The sequence below is a fragment of the Typopeltis vanoorti genome, chromosome 3 (genome assembly GCF_054136105.1).
Source record: "Typopeltis vanoorti isolate ZY-2024b chromosome 3, IOZ_Tvanoo_1.0, whole genome shotgun sequence".
NCBI lineage: Eukaryota > Metazoa > Arthropoda > Arachnida > Uropygi > Thelyphonidae > Typopeltis > Typopeltis vanoorti.
In genome coordinates this window covers 124258701-124273697 of record NC_143551.1, presented here as the reverse complement: position 1 = coordinate 124273697, position 14997 = coordinate 124258701, and the positions used below count along the sequence as shown (strand labels likewise).

The window sequence follows — 14997 nt, the reverse complement described above, 5'->3', positions numbered from 1 at the left end:
TGCGTAACAGTGTTCCGTGGGGTATCCTGTCAAAAGCTTTATCAAAATCCAGAAGTAGCACTGTGTAGCCAGTTTTCCTTTGTCCAACTCTGATGTCATTCTATTATGAAAAGTTAATAGATTGCTAAGGCAGGATCTACCTTTAACAAAACCATGTTGGCCTCTATAGAGTATCATATCCTGATCCACTCATTCTTGAATTTTGTCTTTAACCAACTTTTCCAATACTTTTACCACTACTCCTGGGATGGTGATTGGTCTGTAATTAACTACTGCACTTTTAGAGCGACCCTTATACAAAGGAACCACTTTGCCTAACTTCCACTCCCTAGGGACCATACCAGAGTTCAAACTTAAATTAAATATCCAAGTAGGAGGGGTTGACATTCATTTGCACATTCACGCAACACCCGAGCTGATATTCCATCTAAGCCTACAATAGTGTTTGCATTTAAATTTTGCAATATATTAAATACCTCTGATTTCTTAGCTTCAATTCTCACATTAGTTATTGCTACAGGTACAGAGATATCCTCACTTGGGTGATAGACTTTTGAAAAGTGATCACTCAGTAACTCGACTATTACATCTAATTTTGTCACCTCAATACCATCAGCACCCACTAAAGTTATCCTTCCAAAGTCATTCTTCCTTTTACTTGCTACTTTTACTTAGTAGAACTCTTTGGGATTACTCTTGATCTCTTTGGCTAAGATCTTCTCATAATCTGATGTAGCTTTTCTTACTATGCTGGTAACCTTCCTAGCTTGAGCCTTGTACTGCTCATGGGTGTACTGATCGCCTTTCTCCTTGTAAATTCTCCATAACATTTTCTTTTTTTGCAGATCAAGCTTGATACTCCTGCTCATCCATCTAACACCCGCCTTGTTTGACTTTCTGACCATGGGGATACAATCTGATATTGCTTTCCTCAGATACCTGCTGATTTTATCCCATGCACTGCTAACATCTTTCCCCTGCAATATGTTTTACCATGGGATGGCTGCAAGCTCACTCTGAAGCTTGTTATAATTGCCTAACCTGTAGTTCCATATATACCCCTTCTTAACAGAAAAATCCACAGAATTTGCAACCTCCCAAGTCAATACCACATGATCGCTTTCACTAATTGGAGGTAACGAGGACACCTTACTTATGCACATATATCTTCTGAACCAATAACCAGGTCCAACACTCTCACACCACAAGTCCCTTCAGTTATGTGCTGTTTCAAGTAATTATCTTGTAGAAGATGTATGAATTCCATTTCCTTTTTGCTACGTGATATTTCCTCCTTCCAATTGATATCACCATAATTAAAATCCCCCATAATAATCACTAAATCTGCATGCATTGCACTAATTTGCTGATGCATGAATTCAATATCTCCCTCTGTACTCCCTGGCCTATAGCAGCATCCAACTGTATATTTGGTTGCATTGGTCACTATTTCGCACCAGACCGCCTCAAATGAACTCTCATTCACATGTCTATCATCTTGATATACTACTTTCTTTGGCTGCAACTCATCAGCTATCATCATCAGTACTCCTCCCCCTGTTCTATCTTCTCTATCCTCCCTGAAAATACTGCACCATCACATTCAATTCCAGTGACCATATCGTCTAATGACAGCCAAGTTTCACTAATGCCTACAACTTTTGGTGAGATTGCACTGACTAATGCCAAAAATTCTTCTCTCTTATTTTGAATGCTTCTTGCATTGGTATACAAAAATTGCAGATTCCCTCTAGATCTTGTACCGGCTTTAGAACTGGTATATAAGTCACTAATTTCAGTAGTCACATGCCGATTTTTAACCCCTCTCTTCTGCAATTTATTCTGTGAATAAGGATCAATAAATATACAATCAGTGCTAAAGTTTCTCTCTTTTACACTCAATCTTTTCATTATTAGTTTCCCTGCCCAATTACTTCAACTTGTTCAGAAAACAGTAACTTCTTCAATCGCTTATGTTCTTCCATGTTCAGATGCAGCCCATCTCTAGCATACAACTGTTTCTTTCCTTCAAACACACTCCAGACATCAACAAATTCCAGACCTCTTTTTTTGCGCATTCTTGCAATCATATCATTCATTATCATCGCTCATCTACTTAACTCGTAATTGTCAAAACGACACTTTTCCTCTTCACAATATCTAACAATATTCTTAAATCTTTTCCTACCCGATTTATACCACCACTCAGGTCATTTGAACCCACCATAACTATCATCTTGTCTGCTTCATGGCCTCTCTTTATTGCTAAAGCCACTCTTTCTGTTGTCTCACCAACCAAGCACTCCTCATGCATACCACTCTCCATACCCTTAATCATAGAATCACCATATATCTTACCACTCTTAACTTCATTCAAGTCCACACAAGCGTCACTCATGGACTCATTTTCTATGCTATTCAGCATGACTTTCCCAGTTTCATTACTCAACGCTCTTTTACCCCCCCCCCTCTCACGACATCTCGTTTCTTCTAGGCCTCTTGTGGTTTTATTTTGTTGACTCCTAATCACTCCCATACTATTTATTACTGCATCATTCACTAAAGACTCACTCATACATAATCCTGTTCTAGTTACTTCAGCTAAAGTAATCTCTGTAGTCCTAATTTCTCTGTTTAACACATTAAACTCAGTTTTAACTTCCAGTATCTCCTTACTGAGCACTTGCAATTCCTCATGCAGAAGATGAAGGTCATTTTCATGAACTCCCGCCGAAGTTCAATTTTTAAAGTGCTTTTACTTGTAGATTTTTAAATTTAAAAAAAAAATGCATGTTTTTTTTTATATTCAAAATGCCAAAATGTTTTTGGCATTTTGAATATAACAAAGAGTACTGTTACTCAATAGGTGACAAAGAAACACAAGCAAGAAAAACATCCATACTGTTACAACAAAACTGCCAAAAACCATTTATTATTACTATTATTAGTAGTAGTAGTAGTAATGCCAGACCTATACGTAGTCAAAGACTCATTGTTGGAGGTACATGTTATCATGCACAAAGCTCATCAAACTCATTCAGTATGTGTGTGCATTCACTAGACTCTCAGGCAGTGCATTCCACTCACCAACCACTCTCTATGCAAAAAACCTGCTCCTCACTCCTTGTTCACATCCTCCTTATAGAGTTTCCAGAAATAGTCTCTTGTATTACCCTCTCCCCACTCTCCCTTATTCTATGAAAATTTTTTCTGCATTAACCTGGTAACAACCTCTAACCAAACTCTTATATGTCTCAATCATATCTTCTCTCTCTCCCTCCTATTCAAGAGGCTTGCAAATTTCATTCCCTCTATCTATTTCCATGCTCAGATTCCATGGAACATTTACCACTTTTATGAATCTTCTCTGGACCCTTTCTAGCATATTCTCATCACTATGAAAACGAGGTGACCAAATCTCTGCACAATAATTCATATGAAGCCATATTTATTTCTGTGCATCAGGACCCTCTGCATCATTGACATAATCAGCTGTGATGACTTTACAACTTGTGCAATATGACCCCTGAACTTCAGGTCCTTGTCCACTGCCACTCCCAGATTTCTCATCTCCTGTACCTCCTTCAAAATTTCCCCATGAAGTCTATACTTTGCTTCCATCATTGCTTACCAAATTTCAGAACTGTGCACTTTGCAACACTGAAGGAATCATTCCACTTACCTGCCAACTCATACAATCTATTCAAGTCCTCCTGTAAGGCCACAAAATCTTCTTGGCACCTCAAGTGTTTTCCCAAATTTTGCATCATCTGTAGATAGCTGCATATCTCCAGTTAAACCCTTCCCAATATCATTAATATACAAGTTGAACAACAATTCTTCCAAAACAAATTTCTGTAGCACACCACTAGCAACTTCCCTCTTTTGGGATACTGTATCCTCATACACAGTTTGCTGATACCCATCTGACAGCCAGTCACCTATCATACTCACTAGTCTGTTATCCAATCCCATCTATTTCAGTTTAGCCACTATCTTGTCATGTGGAAATCTAGCAAAAACCTTTGCAAAATCTAAGTATACTGCTGTATGTGCATCTCCACTGTTCAATGCATTCATCACCTTGTTATAGTACATGAGCACATTTGTAAAACTTGACTTCCCTTTAACAAATCTTGATAATATGAGCATTTTAATAAATTCAGATTAATCCTTTATCCAACTGTAAGCAAACAAAGTTTGCTCCTGAAGTATCTTCAGTACCGAGGCAACTCATGGTAAAAGTGAACTATTCTCTCATCACTTGTCTTAGTATCTCCCATAATGCAAATCACATCTCTTGCAGACATGTATAAAGCTATGCATTAAGGGAAGGGCCACTACCCAGACCAGTTTCGACCTTTGTTAAGTTCTCGTCAGTCGGAGCCAGACCCAGAGGTGGTGATACTAAGACAAGCGATGAGAGCTTAGTCCACCTTTACCACGAATTGCCTCAGTCCTGAAGACACTTCAGCTGCAAACTTTGTTTACTCACACTTGGATAAAGGATTAAACTAAATTTATCATAGTCTGACAAAATGGGAAAAAAACTTACAACATTTTTCTCTTATCCAGAGTAATTTAATAATAAGGTGAGACACCTTTTGGCAACTCATATAGGTAAAAATTATTTCTCCATTACTTCCACCTTAGTATCACCACTTCTGGGTTTGGCTCCCACTGACAAGACCTCAATAAAGGTTGAAACAGGTCTGGTAGTGGCCTTTCCTTTAATGCATAGCATTACACATGTGTGCAAGGAGATGTGCTTTGCATTATGGGAGATACTAAGACAAGTGATGAGAGCTTAGTCCACCTTTACCATGAGTTGCCTCAGTCCTTCAGTCCTGAAGATTCTTCAGGTGCAAACTTTCTTTGCTTACACTTGGATAAAGGATTAAACTAACTTTATTATAGTCTAACCAAGTGGAAAAAAAAATTACAATAATGGACATTTTAGTTTGGGGGGGGGGGGGTCCAGATACTATCAACAGCCTTTTCATAATCAAATCCAAAATATAGCACATGTGTAGACTTGCTTGTCAAGGATAGCTCTCTGTAGCTGAATCATGATTTATAAGGTGTATTATATATTAAGTAATCATGCATATCATCCTTACATTTTATTAAAGTAAACATCTTCAAAGGAGAAAAAATCTACTGATGAATATACAATACTTGGAGGGACATAGAAATTATGTGAGTTTAGGTGATGATTTATAGACTATATTAATCTGGTGATATGTGGTAACTTTCTTAATATATTTTTGGCTAACGTAAAAAAAACAGTGCAAGAATGAGAGAGTTTCTGAAATGAAGGAAAGAGTGTTGTATGGTGACTCGTTATTAAGAGGGGTGATAGATGGCAGTGTAACTAAATCATACTTACCGGGTGCAAAATTTAAGGATGTAAGTGAGAGTATTAGAGTGCAAAAACAGATGGTGAAAGAATTAATAATTGTGGTGGGTATGGATGAATTGAAAGGTGATAAATTTTTTATGAGAGAGGACTTGAAAGTATTGTTAAAGGTAGCGATAGAAAAGAGTGACAGAGTTAGAATGGTTAGTCTGTTGCCGCGGTATGACAGAGAGGAGTTTAGGAGGAGGGCCATAATCGCAAATGACATTATGCGTAGGTTATGCAGACGGTGTGTGTTGCTGAATGAAGTGAAAATGGATGTGCAAAACTAGGGAAACTAGAACTACAAAGGAGGGGGGAGGAATGGATATGCAGACATCAGTGAGAGAGATGAGTGTAAGAATGTATATAATGTACCCGAGCCAGCACTAAGGACAAAAAATGCGAATGGGTCATTTAGAATAATGCATCAATATAGGAGTGGGACTAAGGGATCACTGCATATCATGTATACTAATGCCAGGAGTATTAGGAACAAGAAGGAAGAATTTTTGGCCTTGATTGGCTCTTCCTGGCCACAGGTTATTGGCATTAGTGAAACATGGCTGATGGAAGAAGATATAGTTAGTGGGATAGAATGTGTAGGTTATAGTGTGTTTAGGAGGGACAGAGAGAATAAAATGGGGGGAGGGGTATTATTGATGATAGCTTATGAACTGCAGCCAAGGAGAATTGAAGTTGTATCGCAGGATAGTGAAAGGAGCTCATTTGAGGCTATTTGGTGTGAGATTGAGACTGGCAGAATAAAATATACAGTTGGGTGCTGCTATAGGCCAGGTGATGGAATAGATGGTGGAGATAGTATGCATAGGGAAATTGATGAAATGAGTGGAAGGAGGGTAATTATTATGGGGGATTTCAACTATGGTAACATTGATTGGAAGGACACATGTGAGGAAGGAAAAGGATATTATTCAATTATTAAGGATAACTATCTGAGACAGCATGTAATTGAAAATACTAGGGGTGTGAGAGTGCTTGACCTGGTAATAGCATCTGAAAATTTGACTGTAATGAATATGACCATGTTGCCACCTATTGGTGAGAGTGATCATAAGGTCTTGACCTGGGAGGTGGCAAAGGGTGTGGAATTTTCGATTAAGACAGGGTATATGTGGAATTACCATGCTGGCAAGTATGACAAGCTTAGGAGATTGCTTGGATCAGTGCCATGGCATGTACAACTGCAAGGGCTGGACGTCGATAGAGCATGGGAAGTGGTCAAGGATCATTTACAGGAGGTAATGGCTGTATACCTAGGGTCCGAATAGTAAAACAAGTAGGGGTTAAATGGATGAATAACACCATTAAGCTTGAGCTGTAAAAAAAGAAACAACTGTGGAGGGAATTTAAAGAAAGGGGTGACCTGCAGGCACACAAATGGTATAAAGTGCAGGCCAGAAAGGTAACGACTGTGGTAAAAAAACGCAAAAGCGGATTATGAAAGGAAACTAGCTTTGTAAGCAAAAGAGAATCCAAAACAGTTCTTTCAATGTGCTGCAAGCAAGAAAAAAACTGTACACGGCAAAATGATTTTAAGGAATGACGATGGTAAGGAGGTCACTGAATCAGTCGATATAGTGGAGTTACTGAGCATGCACTTTGCAAAAGCATATCATCCAGGTGGTGACATTGAAAAAATGAAGGAACCATTAGTTTATATGGGAATAGTGATGAATGAAGTGGAGGTGACTAGTCTATTACAGAACCTTAATGTGAACACATCTGTGAGATTGGATGGTATACCGGCACAGGTCTTGTGTGAAGCGGCTAAAGAATTATCAGTGCCCTTGACCATGTTGTTTAATCTGAGTCTCAGATCTGGCTTAGTCCCGAAGGTGTGGAAAGAGGGGAAAATAGTTTCACTGCATAAAGGAGGATCCAAGACTACGGTTGCAAATTACCGACCGATCAGCATATCAGGAGTTGTTGTCAAGGTCTTAGAGAAAGTAGTCAAGGGAAAAATACAGGAATGGATTGATGAAAATGAGATACTGTACAGGGGAAGCATGGCTTTGTGAAGGGTAGATCATGCTTCAGTAACTTGCTCAAGTATTATAACAAGGTGACGGCTGAACTGGATAAGGGAAATGGGTTTACAGTGATACTGCTGGACATGGCAAAGGTGTTTGACAGGATACCACATGGAATACTAATCCGTAAACTACAACATATGGGAATGGATATAGGGTTGGTGAGATGGATAGGTGGTTGGTTGATGCAGAGATATCAAAGAGTAGCTTATTCAGGAGTAGAGTCCAAAAGACGGCCTGTGACTAGTGGTGTGCCGTAGGGTTCTGTTCTTGGACCACTGCTGTTTAATCTGTTCATTATCGATATAGGGAAGGATCTAAGTGGAACAATTCATTTGTTCGCTGATGAGGCAAAGTTGGGTAGGGCAATAGTGAATGCAGAAGATGTCAAAGTCTTGCAGGATGACTTAGATAGATTGGAGTTCTGGGCTAAGGAGAATGGATGTCAATTTAATGTGACAAAATGTAAGGTTATGCATTTTGGGGTGAAAAGATTAGCAGCAGTATACCACATTGGTGGAACTGTACTCCAAGAGATTGATGAGGCCAGGGACTTGGGAGTGTTGGTGGATAGGGAGATGAAGTTTAGGGAGCACACTGCAAAAGTAGCTAAATCAGCTCATCAACTCACTTGGTTGTTGAAAAATACCTTGACGAGCAGAGACAAGCAAGTTATTGTACCTCTGTACCGAGCCTTGATAAGACCTCATCTCGACTACTGTGCCCAGATTTGGTCACCTCGGTTCCTTCTTGATGGGGAGGAGGTGGAGAGGATCCAGAGGCAGGTGACTAAGATGATAACAGGTCTATGGAATGAACCATATGAGAACAGGTTGAAGATTTGTGGGTTCCAGAAACTAGTTGATAGGCGGAGGAGGGGAGATATGATTGAGAGATTCAAATTGCTAAAGGGATTCTATAGGATTAATTCAGAGGATATTTTTGAGATCATGACTGGTGGTGGGAGAACTAGGGGACACCTATGGAAGCTGGGCAAGAGTGTGGTTAGCAGGGGTGTTAGAGCTGGGTTCTTTACTTTTAGAGTGGTAAATGAGTGGAATAAGCTGCCAGAGTGTGTTGTGGGTGCTATGACGGTGAACGAGTTCAAGACATGGTATGATAGATACTGTGAGAATGTAATTGCATAGTTGTGTGGACATGATGTTTAGGGCCTCCCTCGATGAGCCTAAGGACTCCTGGAGTCGCCCGAAATAATAATAATAATAATAATAATAATAATAATTTTACATAAATGTCTTTGAGGACAGAAATGGTGACTGGATTTTGAAATCAAATTTATTATTATTATTATTATTATTAGCATTTCAGGCCACTCCAGGGAGGCCTTAGACTCGTCAAGGGAGGCGATAAAATCATGTTCACACAACTATACGACATTCTCACAGTATTTATCATACTTTGCCTTGAACTCGCTCACCGTCATAGCACCCACAACAGACTCTGGCAGCTTATTCCACTCATTTACCACTCTAAAAGTAAAGAACCCAGCTCTAACACCCCTGCTAACCACACTCTTGCCCAGCTTCCATAGGTTTCCCCCTAGTTCTCCCACCACCAGTCCTGATCTCAAAAATATCCTCTGAATTAATCCTATAGAATCCCTTTAGCAATTTGAATGTCTCAATCATATCTCCCCTTTTCCGCCTATCAACTAGTTTCTGCAACCCACAAATCTTCAACCTGTTCTCATATGGTTCATTCCATAGACCTGCTATCATCTTAGTCACTCGCCTCTGACTCCTCTCCACCTCCTCCCCATCAAGAAGGAACCGAGGTGACCAAATCTGGGCACAGTAGTCGAGATGAGGTCTTATGAAGGCTCGGTACAGAGGTACAATAACTTGCTTGTCTCTGCTCGTCAAGGTATTCTTCAACAACCAAGTGAGTTGATGAGCTGATTTAGCTACTTTTGCAATGTGCCTCCTAAACTTCATCACCCTATCCACCAACACTCCCAAGTCCCTAGCTCATCAATCTCCTGGAGTACAGTTCCACTAATGTGGTATACTGCTGCTAATCTTTTCACCCCAAAATGCATAACCTTACATTTTGTCACATTAAATTGACATCCATTCTCCTTAGCCCAGAACTCCAATCTATCCAAGTCATCCAAGATTTTGACATCTTCTGCATTCACTATCACCCTACCCAACTTTGCATCATCAGTGAACAAATGAACTGTTCCACTTAGATCCTTCCCTATATCGTTAATGAACAGATTAAACAGCAGTGGTCCAAGAACAGAACCCTGCAGCACACCACTAGTCACTGGCCGTCTTTTGGACTCTACTCCTGAATAAACTACTCTTTGATATCTCTCCATCAACTACCCACCTATCCATCTCACCAACCCTATATGTTGTAGTTTACGGATTAGAATTCCATGTGGTATCCTGTCAAACGCCTTTGCCAGGTCCAGCAGTATCACTGTAATCCCATTACCCTTATCCAGTTCAGCCGTCACCTAGTTATAAAACTTGAGCAAGTTACTGAGGCATGATCTGCCCTTCACAAAGCCATGCTGTCCCCTGTACAATATCTCATTTTCATCAATCCATTCCTGTATTTTTCCCTTGACTACTTTCTCCAAGACCTTGACAATGACTCCTGATATGCTGATCGGTCGGTAATTTGCAACCGTAGTCTTGGATCCGCCTTTATGCAGTGAAACTATTTTCCCCCTCTTTCCACACCTTTGGGACTAAACCAGATCCGAGACTCAGATTAAACAACATAGTCAAGGGCACTGATAATTCTTTAGCTGCTTCACGCAAGACCCGTGCCGGTATACCATCCAGTCCCACAGATGTATTCATAAGGTTCTGTAATAGACTATTCACCTCCACTTCATTCATCACAATTCCCATATAAACTAATGGTTCCTTCATTTTTTCAATGTCACCACCTGGATGATATGCTTTTGCAAAGTGTGCGCTCAGTAACTCCACTATATCGACTGATTCAGTGACTTCCTTACCATCGTCATTCCTTAAAATCATTTTGCCGTGTACAGTTTTTTCCCTTGCTTGTGTAGTGCACTTACTTTAGTTTAAATTAAAATAAAAGAACACTCATTTTCCTTAATTAAGAAATGCAATGTGATATTTGTACTCTTCTTTCCTTATTTGGATTGTGCATCCTGTTTTCTCCATACAGGGTAAGTGCAGGTGCATGGAATTTGGGACTCTTCTAAGCTGGCAAGGGAGGGAAGACAGTCCTTAGAAGACTGAGTAAGCATTTTAATTTGTGGGTGGTTTAAATGTTGCCTTAATATTATATTTTTTTCAGTCTTCTATTATCTCAGCTATACCATTAATATAAAAAATGTAATGGCCTTATTAATCTTTAATCTTTTTTTATTTTTAGTTGTATTCATGTGATGAATTCTCTTGCTTGCTTTCTTGTTATGGCCATTTATAAAAGTCTTGCATATTATTTGAAATTCATTTTTTTGGGGCCTGCTCATTTGAACAAATTGTTATAGCTCTATTTTTGAGGGTGCCGATGACACATAGTTTTTGTGTTTGTGTGAGATATCTGAAATTTAATACTGAATAAAATTCAGATATCTCATGGTTCGATGGTGGTATTAATCTACATGTATGTATTGACTTGTATGTGTATAGGTTTATCATAGATAGCAAAGGATAGACAGCCTAAGGGAAGATGTCATAGGTACACCTATAGATACATACAAAAAATTAAGTGTGTTATGGTTTTCACTGTCACTGGTGAATGGAATGCATCTGTCTTGTGTTTTCAGGTGGTTGTGGCTTAGGAAGGAGTTTAAAGTTTGACAACTATGGAAATAAATAGAAAAATAAGGTGCAGCCATGGACTTATTACTTCTTCTCTCTATAGCTAAATGCTATATGGAAAGTTTGAGCGATGAGCTCTACATACAGTGATTCTGAAACCCAAAGTTTGGCCCAGATATGTTGACAATATATTTTCTATTTGTTCCACACCCACCAAATTTTAAATACCTTATTAAGACACCTGAACATGCAATACAGATGAATACAATTCACCATTCAAATTGAAAACCATAACAGACTTCTTTTTTGGGAACATTTGTCACATGTCTACCTTCAGGCTGTCTATCCTTCACTGTCTGGCATAAACACACACACACACACACACACACACACACACACAAAACAGGTGAGTACATATATAAATACTCATCACTCAACACAAATAAACTAGGTGTCATTATCATCCTCAAAAATAGAGCACTAACAATCTTTGATGAGCAGGCTCTAAAAAATTAATTTCATAGAATGAGCAAAACTTTTAAGAAGAGTTGCTACAACAAGAAAACAGCGGTGGAATTCTTCATAAGCACTCAACCAAAAATTAAAAAAAAAGAGATCACAATAAGGCCATAACCAATTCCTTACATTAGACGAGTATCTGAAAAAATAGACAGATTAATGCAAAAATACAATGTTAAAGTTATACCTAAATTACCCACAAAATCAAACTGCTTACTGAGCTCCTCTAAGGATCCCTTTCCCTCCCTTGTCAAACCAGAAATATACCAAATTTGATAAATCTGCAAATTACCCTATATAGAGGAAACAGAATGCATAGTCCTAGTAAGAAAAATACATAACACAAATGATACACCAAATGAAACCCAGATCAGACCACATCCAGATTATTGTGCTCATATTTGAGATCTTTCATTTTATTATTATTATTATTATTCAGACCTCCATGGAGTCACAAGACTCATCATGGGAGGACCACCCTATAAAACAAAAAAGTCTGTTATTATTATTATTGTACAAGTACCTCCATGGAGTCTGAAGACTCATCGTGGGGAGGCCCACTCTATCCACACAATCTATCATACCCTCTCCTTGAACCCATTAAAAGATAAAGCACTCACTACTGGCTCTGGCAACCCATTCCATTCATTCACAACTAACTCTGCAAGCAAAAAAACTAGTCCTCACACCCGTACTAACTACTCCTTTATTCAATTTCCAGGAATGACCCTTTGTTCTGATCCCTCTAGCCAAGTGCTGAAACGATTCCCCTGCATCAATCCAATCAAATCATTTAAGCATCTTAAATGCTTATCTCTACATCTTATCTCTTATCTTATCTCTAAGGTTATACCACTCCTTGAACTCATTCACTGTTTGTGCACTCACCACTCTATCAGGCAATGCATTCTGCAGTTCAACCACCCTCCATGCGAAGAGACCACTCCTTACCCTCTTGCTCACAACTACCTTTCATAACTTCCAGGGATGGTCCCTTGTCCTCGCTCCTTCGCCCTATTCCATTAAACAAAAGAACTCCCCAGTGTCGAACCTGCAACTACTTCTCAACAATTTAAATGTCTCAATCATATTATCTCTACTTCTTATATCTTCCAAACACTGCAGTCCACATTCCTTCAGTCTATCCTCTTAACTGTAACATTGTACCATCCTGACATCATCTTTGTTATCTGCCTCTGTACACTTCCAAGGTTAATTTATCCGCTTGAAATCCTGGGGCCCAAATTTGAACATAGTAATACAGGTGTGGTCTGATCAGAGCTTCATATAATGGAATGACACTTCTTTTATCTCTGTTGGTGAGCATCCTTCACAGTGTTGCAGTAATCCTCTGGATTACCTTCACCATCTTTGCAATATGCTTCTTGATTTTCAGGTTTCTATCAGTTATCATCGAAAGATTGATCCTCCACTTTCTCCAGTACAGTTCCTACCACAGAGTATGCAGCCTCCCATCAATATATCCCAAACTTCAAGACTTTATATTTAGCTGAATTAAACTGATAACCCATTTATTTGTCCATTTGTCCAAGTTATTCAAATCCTCCCAGCTTTGTATCATCTTCAAGCGACTGAATATCCTCATGCAATATATTGACAATGTCACTGATGTAAAGATTAAACAATACAAGTCCCATTATTGAGCCTTGTGAGACTCCACTTGGAACCTCCTTCTTTGATACTACTTTTTTTTTTTTTGCAAGAAAGAAGATCATTTTGTAAGTAGAAAATCACGTCGAATATGTGTAGAATATCATGTTCAAGGTTTAATCAAACATAAAAATTTTAAAAAACCAACCATAGGCTTAGTCCCTTCCCCCACTTTCAAACCTTCTACCTGACTAAGATGTGTAGATGATGTGTTCCCTATTTGATTTCATACTCAAACTCGCTCATCTGTCACCTAAATAGTTTACATCAAAAAATCCAGTTTACAATGGAAAAGGAAATTAACAATAGTCTGCCCTTCCTAGACACTTATTACATGCTTTCCAAATGATAACCTCTCCTTCACATTATACAGAGTCTCACTCACAAAGGCAGATACATTTACAAACTTTCCCATCACCAGATCTCCCAACAATATGACATTACCAACATAGTCAATAGTTCAACAGAACTGAATCATTATACACAGTTTCCTGTCCAATGGCTACAGTTCCAACAGAATTAAAATAAGTAATCAATCCTATTCCCATTCCACATCCATCTCTTCAGAAAAATTTATGGAATGTCATCACCATTGTCCAGTGTACATTAGAAAAGGTCTCTGCACAGCTGTTAAGCCCCACCTGAAACTTGCTATCCTTTTCTGTTCCACAAAGATCATCTCCTTCCTCTCTCAGTTCCTGATTTATATAAAACATCCTGTTCCTGCAAGTTGGCATACCTTGGACAGACAGGTAGATCAGTCACTATCTGCATACATGAACAGAAAACATACATCTGCAATCATGACTATGGTCAATCTGGTCTTGCAGACCATGCATTGGACCCCACTTAGGATCTGCTGGAGACAAATCATCATGCTCTATCACAGTAAATTTAAAAAAGAAAGACTGCTTTGGAATCTGCAGCTGCTCTCAGAAATTAACAGAATTTAAATAAATATGGATGTAAATTGAATTTTTACAGGGCAGACTTGTTAGCCCTGAATACACTCTATGTGTGCATCCCTATCTGGATAGAACTTTAGTGTTATATCCACATGTTTCATTTAATGTGCTGCCTTTGTGTGTGTGTGTGTGTTACACATGTTAGTTTGTACTCCCTGAAGATATTTTGGTGTCTGAGACAAAATAGAAGAATTAAACTAGTTTTTAATCCTTTCTTAGTGCTGTTAAATACTCATTAAACCTCCAACATGATGTCCTCCCAGCACTTAATCCTTAACATGCAGATATACAGGGTGGTCAATAAGTCAATTCCTGTGTGATGACCGGGGTTAAAGAATAGTCCCAATGTAGCCCATGTATGTTGTAAAAGGTAACTAAAAGGGGTACCCAGTCCCCGGGAGTTACAGCCAGGTTCCTTCTTGTAAGGTTAGGTGCAGGGCTAACAACCCTGTCCTGTAAAAACTCAATTTATTAAGAAAGTCAAAAGGAAAATGAACTGGACAGACTTCACGGAACGAACTAGACAATGGAAAAAGGATAATAAATATTGGTTTGGAAGCTGGAATGTGTTGAGCCTGAACAGACCCAGAGCATTGAAGAGAGTGTGTGAA

At 38.9% G+C, this 14997-nt stretch overlaps 1 protein-coding gene across 1 annotated transcript in view; it reads left to right on the top strand.

Annotated features, from left to right (window-relative positions):
- Nucleotides 1-14997, top strand: part of LOC150108538 (tyrosine-protein phosphatase 69D-like) — a 655365-nt gene that overhangs the window by 356417 nt on the left and 283951 nt on the right. The gene's annotated exons all lie outside the window — the stretch shown is intronic.